Source organism: Sciurus carolinensis, chromosome 5, assembly GCF_902686445.1.
Source record: "Sciurus carolinensis chromosome 5, mSciCar1.2, whole genome shotgun sequence".
NCBI classification, from domain to species: domain Eukaryota; kingdom Metazoa; phylum Chordata; class Mammalia; order Rodentia; family Sciuridae; genus Sciurus; species Sciurus carolinensis.
In genome coordinates, this window is record NC_062217.1 from 54,259,083 (window position 1) to 54,275,728 (window position 16,646).

The following is a 16,646-nucleotide window of genomic DNA, read 5'->3' on the forward strand; positions in this document are numbered from 1 at the left end:
CTGTCTACAAATAACAGATTAAAAAATACTCACAGGTATTTATACTACCAATACTAGGAAGCATTCCAAGGAAGGAGAAAAGGCCTCAAAGAAGTTACGGGCCCAACACAAATTAAAGGAAACATTAACGATTTTTTTGTTCCTGCAAAAGAAACTGTTTTTGCAGGCATTCTCTATGAAACTGTGTGGCTGGAATAACATGACATCTGATAGATAAAATGACTTTTCTCCACACTTTTTATTACTTCATTTTTGTTCCCATTTTGAAACAATCCCTTTAATAGAGAATAGCTAGCAAGTGAAAGCAGTAGAGTACAAATAACACACTCATTTACAGTTTATAAACAGATATATAAATATAAATATATATCAGTCGCTTTTCCATCTGGTTCTATTTCATATTTTTAGAATACTAAACCTTGTAGGTGATATCAAAACAGGTGGGCGAGAGAGTATTTGGAGGTTGTTAATTTACGCATAAATTTAATTTTAAAGTGATTTTATGGCTATTTTTAATTAAAATACAATTAAATATTTCAGACAGTTTAATAAGTAATTACCTGGCTATCTTTGAAAATTTACACTCAAGCTTAATTATACTTTTTTCCCCAAAAAGAACAGTAGATAATGCCAAGAATTTGAGGTCATGGATACATTTCACTAGTAAAACATTAAAAAAATTTAAAATTAAATGTTTTAATCACATACTAGCTTGCAAAATCAAGCATGAGATTTAAAATAAAATTTTTCAAGTTGAAATCAAATGGAAACAAATGAAAATGTTACCAAATTGATAGCATTAGCTATAAAGGAGAAAAAATAACCCAAGTAATTTAAACACCTTTAATGGCATACAGTTTAAAGAAAGAAAGAAAAAAAGTTACAAAGAGAATTTGAACTGTCCTCTTAGTAAGTTCTACTAATACCACTAAGTAAGGTAGTGGTATTGATGTATAATGATTCTGAAACTTTTATGTGCATATTGTAATACTGAGCAGATGGGTAAAGTCGTTGATGTTATTAGCAACAGTGATTCTCACCTTGGGAAAGGAGGTACAAAGCTGGAATGGGAGGACAGAAGAAGAATCCTAAAGCACTGGACTGAACTTACAGGAATCATTTTAGACATAGGATTTTATTTATTTGTTTGTTTATTTATTTATGTGGTGCTGAGGATCGAACCCAGTGCCTCACACATGCTAGGCAAGTGCTCTACCACTGAGCTACAACCCTAGCCCCTAGACATAGGATTTTAAAAAATACTTTTCCTACCTTTGGGGGCCCAAAGTGTTCAGAAACAATGGCATTACTGTCTCGATGAAAACACTACTCCTCAGATCTTGGTTTCTAAATACCATCACTCACTAAAATGAACTAGAACACTTGGGAGAAATGAGTCAGGAACATATTGATGTGCTAGAAAATAGTCAATATCAAATAATCTAAAAAGCAGGGATATGTCCCAAGGACAGAGCTGCCAAATTTATACAACTTGAGCATCAAATAAGTAAGGATGACAATAGATTATTACACACTGGGAAAAAACAAAGTATCCACATTGATGCTAAAATCATTATCATCATCATCATCATTATCATCATCATTATCATCATCTTTGCAGGGGAAAGGAAAGCTAATTTTACAGAAGGATGTCAACTATTAGATATCAAAGTTATATAGGAAATAAATCATCATATTACAACTCATGCAGTAAAAAATGAGTAGGCAGGAATCATATGTGGTTGCAAAACTATCGAGTGTAAGGTTGTGGGGAAACAGGATATATTATCGCTTTACCCAAATAATCAAATTAGCCATTTTCAAGAATAGGATACACTGACATCAATCACCTTATGAAATGATATAACTGTGCAGCACTTTGCACAGAAATGTCTAACTTAAACTTAACTGTAGGAAAGTAATCATAAACCTAAAGTGAGGATATTCTGTGATTCAACTTGTCTGGGCTCTAAAAACAGTATCAAGAAAAACCAAGAGAAAAAGTAGGGAAAAAGAAAACCACAAAAACGTACAAGGGAACAGTTCCACATTAAAGAAGAATGAAGGGATAGGATAACTAAATATAAGTCTGATTAGCTCCTGGATTATAAAGAAAAACTATCAATGACGTTATTGGGATGGTAGGGAAATTTACCAGTGTTGAGCTATCACACGATGTAATTACATTTTGGTTAGGTAGGATAATTCCTGTTCTCAGAAGGTGGTTGCCGCCCTGCTTAGGCTAATTTGGCAATTTGCATATTTCCATGTTTGCCACTTCATTTCTTTGAACTTGCATCTCTCTTGGCACAGAACATCTTTCCTACTTCCTTCATCAAGTTAGCTCCTCTCTCTCTCTCTTTCTCTCTCTCTCTCTCTCTTTCTCTCTAAGACAGAGAACTGAGAATCCTGTCCTAGCTGGGTGCCCTTCAATGCCCCATTGGCATGCAGTACATATGGCAATAAATCTTTCAATATTATACTAGTTAGTCGAGTGTTTCTGCTAGTAGACTATGTGCTACTTGAGGGCAGGGATTATAGGTATCATTTACCTTTAATATCTAGGAAAATGTATTATACAGAAAGTATTCAATAAATGTATGTTCAACTAAATTAACAAGACAGGCACTAAGGTGGTCAGCTGGAGTAACCATGCTGGAGACTAAAGGTTAGAGACAAACAGAGAGCCAGGGAAACGGTGAGATTGTATTAAAACAACAACTCTTTGTTTTTTCCTTTTGTCCCACAGCATATGTGTATTTAGTTTCCAAATCTTTTTTGAAATTTCCCAGTATCTCCTGAAATTGTCTATTGTTCTTTTGTAACTATGGTCTTGGTGGTACAGAAAGGAAGTACTTTTTACTGGTAATACTGCGTGAGATGTTATGTCTCATGTCGCTTCCCTAATTCTAACCAACCCCAAACAATATCGGTAAGTCCTGAAGCAGAATTATGATCGTCAATTCCCCCAGTCACAAGTTTTCTATATTTCTCAGTTCCCACAGTATACAATTCCAACTCTTTCACCACTCCCCTGCAATGATTCTAATTGCTTCCCTAATCTTACTTTTTTCTTATAACTATCACAACCTTAAGCTAAAGACACATGTCTGTGATTCTCCCCAGAAGCAGAAAGTCATTTTGTATCTGGAACAGACTCTATTCCTGCTCTTAACCCTGGAGTTGATGGTTTTTCTTGGTCTTTATTCCCTTACACATAACAGAAATAATACTTATGTATAACAACCTGTATTCTAGTCTGTGTTCTTAACCAACAACTGTGTGAAACATGGGATAAGAGAGAATACTTGTCTGGGTTTAATAAGGGGATCACATGACATAATGCAAATGAAAGCACTACAAAATTGCTAATTCATATAAAAAGTATAAAAATAAATTCATAAGAACCCCATAGGAAGTTTATGAAATAACCAATTTTTAAAGGTTTCAAGCACTGTTTTAGATACAGTACATCAAAACTTAGATCTTTTTTATAGTACATTTACTTATGTCCTTAGTTAAGGACATAATCACGTATAACATCACTGCTAAGGGAAACTGATTTGATGTACAAACACACTCTTGAAATAAAACTAATGCTAAGTGCAAGATATAGACATATAAGGAAAATGTTCTTTCAATATTAAAAATACATCTAGTACATGCATCCAACACATTTTAAAAAAATTTTTTGTGGTGCTAGTGATTGAACCAGGACCTTGCACATACCAGGGAAGTGCTCTTCCACAAAGCTACACCCCATCCAATACATATTTACTTTGCACATGGTACCATGTGCCAGATCATTAATTGCACCAAAGATATCTAGGACTCAAGGGTCAACAAAAGAAATCTCTTCTGCTTTCAGATGCATAAATGTGGGATGTAAGAGAGAGGTATGAGAGTCACCAGAGATTTAAGCCTTTCTAGTGAGTGATTACTTTGAGAATAAGTGGGAGTTAGCCATGGCAGGAACTGGGTAGGAAGAACATTATTGATGGAAGGAATTTCAGGTACAAAGTGAAAGAAATGAACAGAAACAAAAGATGAGATACAATGAAGTGTTTAAATGACTCATATTTACATTATTTTCAACAAACCAGAGAAATAAAAATTAGCCATTTTCTATCACAAACTAGAATTCAATTTCTCTAACAAGTCAATTTATATTCAGAATATTTATAGCATCTCTCCTGCTGTGAAAACTCTTTTAAAATAAATGGGCTAACTGTAATAGTCAAAGCCTTACTATGCCTGAATAACATATCACCTTGTTTAATTTGTAAATGTCATTTTAAAAATTGTAGTGTCAAGGGAAATGGCACGGGGGAGTTAAGGATGAGATATTTCTAAAGGAGAATCAATAGGAGGCGGAGATAGGAAGGGAGTAGAGCTGCTAAGGATACATCAGGTCTTTGGGGCCTGTGGCTGGAGGAAGAGAAAACAGGGAAAATGTTTAAATATCTATTTTGATGACAGACAAAAGTTGGAGAAGATAGTGAGTTTTCTCTTGGACATGTTAGTGGAAGTTGATAGCAGGGTCCTCCAGATAACTTTATAGGTCAGCTGGGATTTCTGGCCTCTAATTCAGACAAAAAGGTTGGAATATTTGGTTACTCATTTCCCTATTTCAAAACACATTTATTCAGCACTATGGGTTAGAGTCCAAGAAAAACCCTGAGAAATATCAAGTCTTTATCTTTCCCTCCCAAGTGCTTGTGGTAATGCTAGAAGTGTATATGACTGAATCAGGAGACAGGGCATCTTGGGAGCTACCTAAATGTAAAGACATAATATTGAAATGTCAGATAACTAAGGATTCAGAGAACATGCTAAAAACTGAACAACAAAAAAAAAGTCACACAAAGAAAGGAAATCGGAATGGAACTGGATGGCACATGGAATTCCAACAGTCAAGAAAGAAATGGTTTCTAAATTTTGAAGGGAAATCATTCCCAATGAAGAAACAGTTAGGTTGTCAATAAGGTAAGAATAGAAAATAGACAGTTTTCAGATATGCAAGCATCTACACACGCTTTCTTACAAAGAGAGAAGAGGATGTGCTTCTTTAAAATAAGGGAGAAAAGTAAGAAAGAGGAATGGGGAGGGGACTAAATAACAAAGTGGCAAAAGGAATTCCCAGGCCCGGAGAAGCCTGTTGAGATCACATGGAAAAAGGTTGTAGGAAAACCCTGGCCCAAGAACCGATAACAAAGCTAACACTGGACCATTTGCAATGGAAAAACACAGTAACGGAGATACACCAATCCTAAGGAAAAAAAAAAAAAACAAAAAAAAAAAACTTTGTATTAGCCTAAAATGATTAATACATTTAAAAGGAACTGCTAGGTTTGGTGTACCCCTCAAATTAATAAGTTGGAACTTAATACCTAATTATGATATTATTAGGATGTGGAGCCTCTATGAGGTGATTAGTTCATCAGGGAAGATTTCTCATGAATGGGACTAGTGCCCTTATAAAAAAGATGCCAGACAACCTTCATCCCTTCCACCACATAAGGATACAGCAAAGAGTAAGCCCTTATCAAATGTGGAATTTACTGATGCCCTGACCCTTGGACATCCCAGCCTCAACAACTATAAGCCAATAGATTTTTGTTGTTTAGAAATTTCCAGTATATGTGTTTTTGTTACAGTGGCAAAAATATATTAAGGTAGGGAAAGAGGAGTAATTACATAGTGACAATATTACAAATACTCAATTGACATGATTGTGATGAAATCTAATGCATAAAGAAGGAAGAATACCCATGGTGAGCAAAAATAGGGAGAGGGCATGAGAGAATTAGGCCCTCAAACACTTATCAGGATTTCAGTAATGTCTAAAAATGAAAAATTAATAACAGATTATCTAAAAATAGGGAGCTGGTAAATACCAGAAAAAATAAAAGTGATTGCCTTAGGGATGAGGTTGTGGCTCAGTGGTAGAGCACTTGCCTCACATGTATGAGGCACTTGGTTTGATTTTCAATACCCACATATAAAGAAGTTAATAAAATAAAGGCCTATCAACAACTAAAATATTAAAAAGAAAGTGATTGCCTCCTATTATGGTTTAGTTAAGAGGTGTACCCCCACAAAAGCTCAGGTATAAGACAACACAAAAATATTCAGAGATGATTGGATTGTGAGAGCTATAACCTAATTGTTGAATTAATACACTGATATGGATTAACTAGGTACTAATTATAGGCATGGAGGATATAGCTGGAGGAAGTAGGTCCCTAGGGGCATGCCTTTGACATATATATATATTTTGTCCATGGTGAGCACAGTGCTCTTTCTCTGCCTTTTGGTTGTTATGTCCTGAGCTGCTTTCTTCCTCCATACCCTTCCACCCTGATGTTCTGCCTCACCCTGGGCCTGGAGCTATAGAGTTGGATGATTATGATCAAAACTGATGAAACTGTTGGCCAAAATTAATTTTTATTCCTCTAAGCTGTTCTTGCCAGATATTTTGGTCACATCCATGAAAAGCTGACTAAAACACCTCCAGAAGTACAAGAATTTAAGAGGAGTGAGGAACAAGGTATTTTACTGTCATTAGTCTATCATATTTAGTCTGGGAATTTGAAGATATTTCACTAATCAATACAAAGGAGATTTTTAAATTTTTGAAAAGCAAAATGAGTAGACTGAGAAAGAGGAAAAAGAAGTGAGAGTCTGACTCTTAACCTAACATGCTTACCTCTGGGAAAGGGAGGAAGACAGGTAAAAACACTAGAGCACAACATGACGAATGCTGCATCAAAGGTGTCCAGCATGTGGTAGAGAAAGGTGCATAACATGGAGCCTACGAGGAAGGCTAACAGGTCCAGAAGGCCTCCTGGACACCCAGATCCTAAAGCGCAGCTTAGAGAGTGCCAGAACTACTAGAGGACGGAAGGTCCTGTTAGAGCTGTTAGATCAGATCAGCTGTGCAAGATCGAGATTTTGAAGGAACATGAAACATGTGGAGAACTTGGATACCAAGAAAAATAGACAGGGTTGTAGAATGGACTGAGCCTTAGAGAGGAGTTCAATTTTGGATGGGTTAAGTGGAGATGTCATGAAATATCCAACTGCAGGTTATCCAGGAGGTTAATGGATTCATAGGTTTAAAATACAGGGGAGAAAAAATGGTTCCATTACTACATTTAATTTGGAAGCACATAGGTTACAGTTGAAACTATGGGAAAAAACTAAGCATAGTGAACTGGTAGAGAAAACACATTTTGAATTAAAAAATTTTGATTTGAATACTGGCTTTGGGCAAATTACTTAAGCTTCTCAAACCTAACTTTAAAATGGGAAGAAGAACACCTAAAATTCACCAAGTTATTGGAAGGATTAAAGGACATATAACATTTACAATACTCAGCTGAGTACCTGGCACATGGTAAGAACTTAGTGAATAGTTTCTGTTATGGGGGTTATTGTTTTTAAGGTACAGCATGTGCTCTGTCAAGGAGAGTGCAGCAAAGAGAGATGAGGGTAAATCACAGGCAAACTCCCAGGCAAAGGGGCGTTTGTGAAGCATTTTATGGCTGTTTTCAACCTGTGACCACTTTCTATCCCTGACTATGCATGCACTTTGACAGCTACTCCTCTTACTTCTTATTGTCCCCTCACATACCACATTTTATATCACTCTAGTAGTAGTGATGTCAAGGGTATAACCTGGCATTTAGAGTAGGAATAGGAATGCAAAGCTCAGTTTCATCTAAGAATTATTGAAAGTACATAGCTAATACACAAAATTCACAGGCTCATAGTTTAACACAACTGAGAGAGAGAGAGAGAGAGAGAGAGAGAGAGAGAGAGAGAGAGAGAGAGAGAGAGAGAGAGTGACTGTTGCCCTAATACAGGTACATGAATTACTGCTCTATGCTGCTGGTTACAGAGCTTTTCAGAAACCCATCATAGGACTTTTCTTGGTAACCTAGTTCAGTCTTTAACCATCTAGCACAAGCTCAAAGTACTACTTAACCCAGACAGCAAAAAGACAGGAATAACTTAAAACAAAGTCTTTGAACTTGTCTTAATTCAGATGTGAAACTGAAATTTCAGTCAAGAGAGTTAGAAAGCCAATTTTCACTGGGAGTTAACTGATAAAATGATAATCAGAACAGTTCTCTTTTATACTATAATTAAATAACAAGCTCAACCAAAGAAATGGAATTTTATGGAAAAAGGATAGCACTTTAATATTTCCATTTTTCTTCCCTACTCTTCCATTATTTGAATAGTATTTCTTGTTACAAAGTTTGAAGCAAAAAATTAGCATATTTTACAAAGAAGGACTCCCTGTCCCCAAAATACAGCAGTTAAGAACAAAGAAAATGAAACTGCTGGGATCCAGTACTGGTTCTTACTCTTACCAATTGTGGGTCCCTTAAAGACCACATTTGTCTCTTTGTGCCTCCCCAGATCCATCAGAAGGGTACAATAATAGTGTTTGCCTTAAAAGGTTGTTTTGAGTATTGAGTTAATGTGTAAAGTATTTAGTGCTCCCCACATATATGTAAGGTCTAATAAGTAGTAGCTATTATTACACTTTTACTCTGATGCCTATTCTTATTCAGTACTGTGGGATACATGGCCGATTGACCATGTAATATTCACTTCCTACCCTCTCCTCCTTCCTTGTTCACTTCAGCTACAGAGGCTGCAATAGCTAAAACTGCTTCTGATGACTCCCCCTTAGCAAAGCAAGTGTGGCCATGTGACCTATAACTGTCCAATAAAGCTTAAGTGGGCATTTGCTAGGTTTCTGGAATAAAAGTTATATATATGGATAACTATTCTGCTCTTCTCATCCTAAGTGTGAACTGGGCTATGGCAGCTGTGACTGCCACCATGGTTGGCCACCCACTTCTTCCTACCTTGAGCAAGCTTGGATCTGTGGCAATCGAAACTATGAGCAGAGCTAAGGCCTTACTTCTAGTTTTTCTAACTAACACACAAGGTTCTATTATCAAAGTTTAAGTGAAAAATATTTTACAGATGCATTAGAATGTGTAAATCACAGTTACTACATAATTTAGTACATTAAATCAAGATTTGAATTTAAATAATTTTAAGTCTTATAGTAAATAAGATTTTAGAGATGACATTATAAAACAAAGGGATTATTCTTATATGACATTCCAGCCTTAACAAAAAAAAAGTAAACTATTCTTGGATGTTACAAACAAACTATGATTCAATTTTAACTATATAACAATAATCAGCAAAATCAGTAATATAAATATATTGTAAAAGTCATATGGTATAAATTTCCAAGATTCTCATGACTTAAGATTCGATCGTAATAAAATGGTTTTGCTATTACAGTTATTTAGTTTAATTCACACAAGTACCTAATCTACCTTCTGGATTTTGTTTTTAATTAAAATCTTTTTTATTTTAACAGACTGCATTTTGATTCATTGTACACAAATGGGGTACAACTTTTCATTTCAATGGTGTACACAATGTAGTCATACATATACATAAGGTAATACTGTCTATTTCATTCTACTATACATTCTGGATTTTTAAAAATAAAGTTTTTACATTATCAATACATAACGGCAAAATTTCTGGGGGGGAAAATGGTACTTCTCTGCTCATTTAATATCTTATTCAAATCATAAAGGCATAACCATATTTAGAATATAAACATATTGCAGCCTAAGATTAAAAAGCAATCATATAATAAAAGGATGAATTTGTCATTACTAAATAACATTGCAAAGATGGCATGTAGGTAGCAACACTAGTCACTTGAGAGGCTGTGTGCATGTGTACATACCTTTTCTGTGGTCAAATAAATTTGGACAATGATGTGTAACATATGTTTTTGATAATTCATATCAATACACATGAAATATCAATTCATGATAAAAACAGCATTTCTAATCAGCAGGGTGTAAGAAAATGTTCATTACCTACCGTGGTGACAATTGTCCATTCCACCTTGCTACTTACATCCCAAAATTGAGTTGATCAAGCATTTCTACATTTAAAGATTCAATTGTAAAACTATAATAGATAATATGGAGATGCATATTTTCATTAGTTTTGGAATGAGAAGATCTTCTTAACAGAAGCCCCAAATCTCAAAAGTCATATAAATATCTAAAACTCCAAAGAAAAAAAATATGAAAAAGTAAAATATGAACAATGAAAGGATAAACTGGAAAAATATTTGAAACACAGGTATTTCCTAGGATTGATTGTCTTAAAATAAAAAAAAAAAAATCACTTATGATTTAGAATAAGGCCAACAAATGGACAAATGTTCAGGGAACCCATCATCTGTTACTGTGCAAATGTCTCTGTACCCAACATTCATAGGTGGAAATCCTACCTCTCAAGGTGATGGGGCCTTTGGGGGGTGATTAAGTAATGAGAGCTCTGACCTCATGGGATTAGTCCTGGGATAGTTCCCTTGTAACAAGGACCCCAGAGAGCGTCTTTGTCTCTTCTGCCATGGGAGGACTCAACTAGGGGGTACCATTTATGAACTAGATAACAGGCCCTCCCCGGACATCTAGTCTACTGGTGCCCTGATTTTATACTACTGAGTGTCCAGAACTATTAGAAATAAATTTCTATTCTTTATAAGCTACTCAATTTATGGGATTTTGTTACTGAAGCCTCAATGGAGGCATTATATACAGAACACTCAATCTCATTCATAATTAATGATATTCCACATACATCAATGGAAGATCATTTTCATCTATCAGCATGATTACAATTAAAAATCAGGATAAACTGTGTTAGTGAATGGGAATACAGGTCACTTCATACATTACTAGTAGAATTAAAAACCTAAGCAATCTCTTTGAAAATAATTTATCAATTTTATCAGAAGACTGCACGTAATTTTTAAGAAAATTATGCTACACATGTCATTCATTTGTATACAAAGACATATGTAGAGAAAATCTCATTATATTGTTATTTATAAGAGGAGAATGGAGACAACTTAAATGTACATCTGTGTGAGACTAAGTAAAATATGATATCCATTTACAGTAATATGCTGAAATGTGAAAAAATAATTAAACAAATTAATGATATAAGGCACCTCCAAAACAGTCAATGATACAAAGTCATTATTTTTATCATTGAAGACATTGAATGCAGACCTTACTATGACCACTTATAGCTCTGTAGAGTTTGGCAGGTTTTCTGACTTCTAGTTTAGCAATTAGTTCACCAGATGGTACTGAAGAAAAGCATTAGTCATTCTTTCAGTGGTGAGTGAATATTAAAAATATCTCCTAAGTATTCAAGTGCCTAAATCCAATGAGCTTGCTCACTGTGAACTATTCTGACACGTACTAAAGAAAGCAAAATGTAAAAACCAGCACTGACTTCCTGGCACAAAGTTTGTTGCCATAGTTAGCCTTGTGTAGAGTAGGGTCTAGGGTGGTAAACAAATGCTTTCAGTTTCAAAAGCACAGAATGTAGAGAAAAATAATGTATCTATATAAATACATATGTAAACGTGAAATGATAATGGCATTTAACAAGAGGTGACTCTTAAATACACTGACTACCACCACCTCTGTGGTGGAAAAGAGAAGGTTAATTACATGGTATACCACCGCTTCTGCGTGGAAGCTTCACTTGTCACCCATAGCTTCACTTTAATCTGAGACACAAGTTTGACGAACTTAAACTTGGCAAATATGTACTTCCCATCTAAAATATATCAGAGTATGTTTTAGATTTGTTTTAATATTTTTTATATTACTGAAGAATTAAAAAACTTTCCAATGCCTTTTTTATAATGATTTTGAACAAAGAATGAAATGATTTCAGATAATGAAAATGCTTAGCTCAACATCAAAAAATCAAAAAAGGGAGGTGAAGGGAGTTAGGGAATAGTATCAATAGTTTCACAGGAGCTTTTTATCCCCCCCCCCCCCCCCCCCGCCCCAGGAGAAGCTGGGATAAATGGACTTGGGCGATCAAGAGTCAGTGAATGGTGCCTGGAACACCACATGGGGCCCGGAGGGTCTCTGACAGTCATGCTCTGACAGCAGCATATGGCACATACTGGAGGAAGGGGAAAATAAGGTCAGGGCGGCAGGCTGTGGGAGCTTGGATTCAAGGCTGAAGAAGTGCCATGGAATATTTTTGAAAGGTGTGAAATAATCAAAACAGTACTTCACTATGATTAAAGCTGGCATGGTGTGAAGGTGTCAAGCCTGGGTGACTGGGAAAATGGTGGTATCATTAACCCAAAATGAGAACATGAAAATCAGGTTTTATGTGGAACATGATAAGTTAGGTTTTAAATGAATTGATCTTGAGGTGCCGGCAGAATATTCAAACTGTTTTGTTCAAGTAGCAGTTGGAAATAGAAGACTATAAAGTCTGTAGTTCAATTCAATTCTACAAATACGCACTAGTATTAAGTGTCATGCACAGAATCAGCCCCTAGTCCCTATTCCCATGGAACTTAAGAGTCTAAGAATGACTTTTATACATAATTAACGGCTATCTGTATTATGAATGTTTCACAAAAGGATCTGGGTGCTGGGAAATTAAAGTCATAGTTGTGGCTGCTCAGTGATGATTTCAGGGGTTATCCTTTCTCATACATATTTGTACTTACATTTCTGAAGGTATATTTTATTCATACTTTAAAACACAGAACCAACAGATATTACAGAAAATTGTGTTTTATAAGCATTTTGGGTGATAAGAACGTTCTTAAAGCCCACCTCACTGTGGTCAACATTGTCCAAAGTAATTTAGCCAGAATGGAGTTCTTGGTTCATTTCTAATTTTAATTTTTGTCCAAAATACTGTAAATACTATCTTTTTGTTTCATTTCAAGGAGAAATACAGGCATACACTGCCAAAATACGGCATTCCAGAGAGGAAAAGGTTAATTCAATGGCACATCACCATGGGTACTGGGTAGAAGCTTCTCTTGCCACCACAGCCTCATTTCCCTGAGAAATAAGCTTAAAACTTCCCCAGCCAGTGCAGAAATCAGTATTAAAAATGGAAGAAACTTAAAAATCCTAATGAGAATAACAGCAACATATTTTTGAAAAGAAAAGAAGTCAGCAAGGACAATAAGGCAAATCTTGAGTAGAAAGTCGGGGGGGAATTGACATGCTTCAAAATCAAGCACATAACAAATGAAAATGGGAGACAACTGAACTTTCAATGAACTTATTAACAATTGCAAAAAAACTGGAGTCAAAAATACATTAAATTCTCTCAAGAGAACAATGGAAGATCCTTCTCATACACTACCAGCTACATGAGCTGACAAAATGAACACACAAGTCCCAAAATAAAAACTGATATTAGGTAACTTTGAGAACAGTTTCATTTAGAAAATAAAGAATATATGAAGTAGAGAATTAAAAAATCTAAATATGTATTAAGACATAATAGGAACTATCACTTTGATTGAATGACTATGTGCTAGAGTCTTTGTGGTGCATTTTGCCAAGATCTTCTAACTTCTCATTCCTATAAAGTAACTATTTTCACATCTATTTTAAAGTTGGAAAACCTGAAGCTCAAGGAGCTAATGTGCCCAAAGTCCTACAAGGGTAAGTAGCAGGGGGAGATGTGAACAAATATCTGATTCTAAAGCTCATTCTTTCCACTATAGGGTTTCTTAATACAGAAGTGTTATATAATAATTGAGAATTAGTTACATCTTCAGTTTCGTTGATTCATATGTAAAGGTACTATAAGAAATTCCTTAAGGCACAAAGCACAGGAATTTTCATAGTTGGTAATTTAAGCAAGGCAGACAAAGTTTCCTCAGATTCACTGGGAGTAAGACACCAGCTTCCACACACACACACACACACACACAAAAAAGATTCAGGTCACACACAGATGAATCCTTTCTTCCAAAGAAAGACCCGAGGCATTCTCCTTCTCAGAGGATGAGTATTTGGACACATCAGAATCAATCCAGCCTGCGGTGGCTTCCTAGCTCCTCCTGAAGCCAAGCATTGAGATCAGATTTAGAGCCCCATTCCCTATTTAACCTCACCTGACCCTTGTATTCCACAATAATCAGGTAAAGAATGTTTTCTTTCCTTACCATGAGTTTGGTAATGGGCAAGAGGTCCATGAGTCGCTACCTTGTCTATTGTAATATGTCAAAAACTGCCCGTGGACAAACTAATCAGTGACAAGAGTAGCCCAAGGAAATAATGACAACTGTTCTTGAGACTTGCAGAACTGAAAAGTATCTTGCTAGGTTAGGGAATCAGGATCAGATGTGAATCTTTAAATCACAACCTCCATCTGTAAGAAGGAGCTCTACATTCTGGGATCACCCTTCTCTTATGTAAACTGCCCCTGAATCATCCTGCTGACAAGATAGACCTTTAGCAGGAGAGTCTGCCATCCTCTGATCAGCTACCTTATCATAATAAAATGCTTTTCCCTACCACAATTTAACTCTCAACTAATTGGCTTCCACTACACAGTGAGCAGACCATGTCTATCACATGGCAACAATTCCCACAACACATCCACTGGTGATTTCTAAACAGGGATGACCTTGAGACCAGTTAAACCATCATTTTCATTGCTGGTCACTGCTGATCAAGACCAAAGTCCCTCCTGATCTTTACTTCCTCCAGCATTAGCAGCATAAACTACCTTTATACCACCTCAACATCAACAAACATCCCCTTAGCTCAGTTTTCTAAATTTGAAGTGGGTTCTACTGGAAACTGAATGACACCCCCTTCTATTAAATGTTGCTTATTCCCTCGTACCTAAAGGGCCTAAAAAGTCTGGGGTATGGGAGTAGAAGTTCAGAAAATGTCTGTTTTCTCCCTGATCTTTGCTATTAGTCAGCCTATTATTATTCCTCCCTTATGTTAAAAAATAAATAAAAAGTAAAAAAAAAAAAAACAAAAACTCCTTTGATACACATGACATTCAGTTACATCACTGCCATCCCTCTAAGTCAATGTTATGCACCAACCTAACTTCTCATTCAGAATAGACTTTGTCATCTAACTTGGTCTTCCTCTTCAGGCCCAGTTCTGCCATCATCCTTATGAATTCAGTTTCATGTGAACAACTCATCCAATAGTAGCTCCTCTGAGTTCCTTCACCGTCTCATCTCAAGGGCAAAATCCCAGCTCCCTACTTTCCTTCACCTACTTCCATGGCCATGATCTGGACCTTGTCAACACCCAGAGCTGTTTCACTTCTAATAAATTTATAGAACAGTTCTCTGACTTCCTTATACTTCTTTCATCTCCCCTGAAAACTTCCATGTCCTCACCCCATGATCTTCATATCCTAGCCACCTAGCTTAGACTTTGTGGGTCATTACCTTGACAATGTATCACTGGCCAGCTGTTGAGCAATCATGGTGAAAAATAATACTGTAACATCAGGGCTAATAATTACCTACAACTGACCTCTTATTTCAATACTCCTTCTGTGAGGAGCTAGCCTATTCCCACTCCCTGATAGAGGCTGCTTGGGATCTTCTACACTTTGCTGAAGCCTCCCAACCAATCGCCTTGTAGAGGTCTTTTTCTACATCATTTAACCTCTTCTTTGAGGGCAAGTCAACGGGACAACTGTCAGTCTGTTAATTATATAATGTCTTGGCAGCATTTGACAATGGTGACTTCCCTTTCTTCTTACAATGATCTCTTCCCTGGTTTTTATGACACCAGACCATCTTGGTTCCTCCACTACTTTTATGGTGACTAATTTTCTGACTTTTCTCTGCCCATTCTTAAGGCATTCCTTCCACCTTCAAATGAACTGGTTTATTATTTCCATGGCTTCCTATAGTGAATAATACCAATTTCTTTTCTTGTTTCTTTTGGTGCTGGGGATTGATTTTTTTTTTTTTTTTTAAATCATGAGACAGGGTCTTGTTAAGTTGCGTAGGGCCTTGATAAATTGCTGAGGCTGGCTTTGAACCTGTGCTCCTCCTGCCTCAGCGTCCTGAGTCACTAGGATATTAGGTATGCACCACCATATCTGGTTCAATTTCTTATCATCACAATTTCTACTCCTGAGTCCTAATAAGAGTGACTAACCCTCTTGGTTTGCCATTAGGGATTTCCAGAAACACTGGGCATTTGGTACTAAAAGTGGAAGAATCCTAGACAAACTACGATAAATTGGTCACACGAGCATTTGCCAAATCACTCACCAGATATAACCCAAATGTAATACCTAAAAACTTGGATTTATCATTTTGCCAAAATCTTTACCTCCTTATTTGAGTGATACCACTTCATGATGCCAGAAGTTGATGAGTGATTTTTCACAACTGTTGAAGGTGAACAAATAGACACATCTCTGTATCTCTAAACACAAAGTCCCCTTTGCTTTTCTAATTAGAGGAATATACAATAAGATTTTTATGTAACCTGTTAGCCACTACAAATTCCTTTCAGTGAAAATCAATTAAAACAATACTATTTAGATGAAAAGTTATGTATCTGCTGGGCAGTTCAGCATAAGATTTTTGACATAATTTCATTCACCATCTCATCTATATTCACTTTTAAAACATTTTGGAATACTTTTATCATACTGTTTAGGAATTATTAATTTTCCTTTTCCATTAAGTTAAAATAAAGACATGTTCTTCAAGTAAGGAAACTGGAAAACAACTT

The 16,646-nt window shown here is 36.0% G+C and overlaps 1 protein-coding gene across 6 annotated transcripts in view; it reads right to left on the reverse strand.

The window, feature by feature from the left end:
- Diaph3 (diaphanous related formin 3) overlaps nt 1–16,646 on the reverse strand; it is a 545,588-nt gene that overhangs the window by 113,975 nt on the left and 414,967 nt on the right. The window lies entirely within an intron of this gene.